This window comes from Helianthus annuus, chromosome 8 (genome assembly GCF_002127325.2).
Source record: "Helianthus annuus cultivar XRQ/B chromosome 8, HanXRQr2.0-SUNRISE, whole genome shotgun sequence".
NCBI classification, from domain to species: Eukaryota; Viridiplantae; Streptophyta; class Magnoliopsida; order Asterales; family Asteraceae; genus Helianthus; species Helianthus annuus.
The window spans coordinates 47,190,930-47,194,803 of NC_035440.2; the positions used below are offsets into that span (position 1 = coordinate 47,190,930).

General features: G+C 41.0%; 1 non-coding gene across 1 annotated transcript; it reads right to left on the minus strand.

Moving 5' to 3' along the window:
* Positions 1-3,254: 3,254 nt before the first annotated feature.
* LOC118481467 lies at positions 3,255-3,361 on the minus strand. The gene has a single exon (XR_004865676.1). It is a non-coding gene; the product is annotated as a small nucleolar RNA R71 (small nucleolar RNA).
* Between the last annotated feature and the right edge of the window lie 513 nt (positions 3,362-3,874).

Here is a 3,874-nt window from a genome sequence, read left to right on the forward strand (position 1 = left end):
TACCCACAAAAAAAAAACCCTTTTTATTTCTACCCTTTATTTTAGTAACAAGCTCGGTTTTCGTGTGACTGAAAAAAAAAAGATGAATGAAGTTAGAAATAAACAAACAAAGCTCTTAAAACAAAAGCTTGTTTGGAGAAATACTTTGAAATAAAAAGTCACTAAAATAAAGTATTTTACGAAAACCGACGCTTTTTACGCTTTTCGCCCTTTTCTACTAACCCATTCACCCACCTTTAGCCCAAGCCTTTACCCAAAAAGTCCCCTTGATATTTACAAAGGTAACAAGTTAAAAAGGAGGAGGATTGATTGCTTGGCAAGCCTATGGTAGGAATAAGTTTCATGCCGCTCTCGAGTGGTTCACTAAAAAAATACACCTTCGGCCGAGTGTGAGTGATTTCTCATGTGAGGTATGTGAACTTGTATATAAATGGAATTTTAAAAAGGCATGTTATGCCCAAATAAGTAATTTTTCCTATAAAACGTTCTAAACAAATCATAACGAATAGGATTGTAAATAAATAAAAATAAAACCCAAAAAGATCTTGGATTCCCAACACTCCATGACAAGCCAAAACCTTCTCTTCTACCCATTCCATTTGGGAGTGTAAGCCACATATTAAAGAGTTTTGCTTGAGGACAAGCAAAAGTTCAAGTGTGGGGGTATTTGATGTGTGTAAAACGCAACATATAAATTACATCAAATGAGGCATAAAACTAACCCTTTTTAAGTACTAATGTTGGAAAAAGAGTGTTTTTGTCTTCCTTTTGTATTTTCAGGATTAAATGAGCTCAAATTCACAAAAGAAGCAAAAAGACAGCTAAATCTAACATAAATACAAGAAAAGGAACAAAAGTGGATTGCCCGACCCCTCGACAGCATCCTCCCAAGCAAAATAGAGATGGCAGAAGACTGAACACGCCCCGTGCTCAGCCAGCACGGGCCGTGCCCAAGAAGCAGCAGAAAAGACAAACCTATAGATGCTTCTATTGCCCACCACGGGGCTGTGTCCAGTGAACACGGGGGCGTGGCGAAAGTATAGCAGGCGCATTAAGTGTAATTGCGAATTACAATTAATGAAGAGAGAGAGAGTGTCAGACAGGCACGGGGGCGTGTCCAGCGGACACGGGGCCGTGCCCAGCCTTTAGTTCAGCCTATAAATAGGAGTGCTTGGTTTCATTGCAACTCATTCCTTGGCACACCACCTCTCTCACACTTCATCCACCACCCACCACCACCAAAACACCATCATCCACCACCATCATCCATTGTCCATCATAGAGTGTGTGAGTCGTCTCGGGATCCAAGATTGATTGTAAGAGTTCTTGACAATCAAGGCCATGTTTGCCTAAGTCTCTTACATCACTTGGTGAAGACAAGTGTTTAGTATAATACTTTTTATTTTTAATCATTTGCACTTTTTTTTAGTTTTGTATTAATGACTTTAATAACTAGTTACTTATGCTGAAAGTGATCTTTCCTTATCGTTTGTCCGTGGTGTCTTGGCATTATTTTACTGTCTATATAAAATAAAAGATTTTCACCATTCATATCTCCACGGTCTATATGGAGGTATGTTGGCTACCTGGTCGGGGGTTAAGAGAACGGTTTGGTAAGGGTCTTGCCCTTGTTCAGCGTTTAGAGGTCCTGCAAGGGACCTGGGTCAAATTTAGTAGGATCTCCTTCAATGCCCATAGGTATTGGATGGCGGGGATCCAAACTCTTTGACCCCCTCATAAGTTAACTACTATTAATACTATAACCCGGCTATTTAGGACTGTATCCCTGCTGACTCAGACTACTTAGTCGAGGGTAATGTCACCGCTAAAAGCAGGGCCTACCATAATTTGCATTAATAACTTAATTCATTATGTTCCAATAATCCAACCCTTTAGGATTGTATCCTTGCTGACTCAAACTACTGGGTTGAGGGTAACGTCGCCTTCAAAAGAGGGGCATACTACAAAACTAAGATAATCTCTTAAACAAGTGCAAAAGCGCGAAAATAATCAAAGGTTATACTAATACACGAGTGGGATCCAAGTGATTCATCTTGTCTATCTGTTTTTATTTTATTTTTATTTTTCAGCATTTAGTTAGTTTTTATTTTCTTAGTTTAAAAATTTTTTCTAACATTTTGATTTGATTAGACGTTGAGGATAAACCGGTACTAAAAGCACTTGTGTCCTTGGATGACCTCGGTATCTTACCAACACTATACTACGTCCACGATGGGTGCACTTGCCCATATGTGTGTTTAGTGTTAGTAAATATCGTTTTTTATAAATTTAAAACTTGACTAAAAGTGTAAAAAGGGCTTAAAATATACATCTAAAATATATACACGCTAACACGCATCAAGTTTTTGGCGCCGTTGCCGGGGACACAAGGATTTTAAGAAAGTTAGGAATCAACGGCCTAATCTTATTTTTATTTTTCTTTTTAATTTTTTTAGGATTTTCTTAGTTTTTTAGCTTCTGCAGAGCTCAGCACGGGCCGTGCCTTGTCGGACACGGGCCGTGCCCAGCATAGTTACTGACAGTTTTTAGTTTTCCAAGTTACAGAAGGCTGAACACGGGGCCGTGTCGGTGCAACACGGGGCCGTGTCCAACTCTCTAGTAACTGGGATCTGGAAAACAATCACTGTAACTCCGACCACGAGCCGTGTTCACTGAGCACGGGGCCGTGGTGAACCTTCTGACTAGCATTCTTTTCTGTTTTTATTGCAGGACTTGGAACCAGACGCCATCCTACATAGTGTATGAGCTCCAGTTCTAATAAGGACATAAAAGAACCTCTAGAAGAACCCGAACGCTTTCTCAGAAAAAGACTAAAAGCCAAAAACCAAGAGAAAGTTTCGGGGAATCCACCTCCAATGGCGGACCAACGTACCCTCATGGATTATCTACGACCCACCGTAGGTAACCTAGGCGCCGCTATCAATGCACCGAATGTTGAAGCCAATAACTTCGAACTTCGGCCGCATTTGATACAAATGCTCCAAAACTCCGCAACCTTCCATGGGCTTGCGGACGAGGATCCCCATCTACATATTACTAATTTCTTAGAAATATGTGATACCTTTCGGATCAATGGAGCATCAAATGACACCATCCGCCTTCGAATGTTTCCTTTCTCGCTAAAAGACCGAGCAAAAGCTTGGCTTAACGCCCTCCCAGCTGGATCGGTAAACACCTGGGATGAACTAGCCCAAAAATTTCTATATAAGTATTTCCCTCCCGCTAAAACGGCTAAGTTAATGACTGAAATTAATACATATTCACAAGAGGACGGGGAATCCTTATATGAAACTTGGGAAAGGATCAAGGAACTATTGCGAAAGTGTCCACATCATGGCCTTGCAATATGGCAACAAGTATCCACTTTCTATAATGGGTTGTTGCCACACACAAGGCAGACACTTGACTCTAGCTCCGGGGGACTTTTAGGTAATCGCCGCCCACATGAAATATATAACCAAATTGAGGAAATTGCTCAAACCAATTTTCAGTGGCACACTCCCCCAGGCAATAAATCTATTGCCCCGGGCGCTCACAAGGTTGATGAAAGCACTTCTTTACAAGCCCAAATCGAGGCTCTTTCTTCAAAGATAAAAAAAATTGGAAATGACAAAAACAGTCTCGGTTATGGCTTTTGAAGGGTGTGGTGGGCCACATGAAAATTGGAGTTGTATGAAAGAAACAGACGATCAACAAGAGTCGGTAAGCTACATTGACAATAGACCTAGGCCGTCGGGTCCACCAACAGGCACTTACAACCAAGGATGGCGAAACCACCCTAACCTTGGTTGGAGAGAGCCCCGCAATAGTAGTAACCAACAAACCCAACGAACAAACTTTCAACAACCAAAAA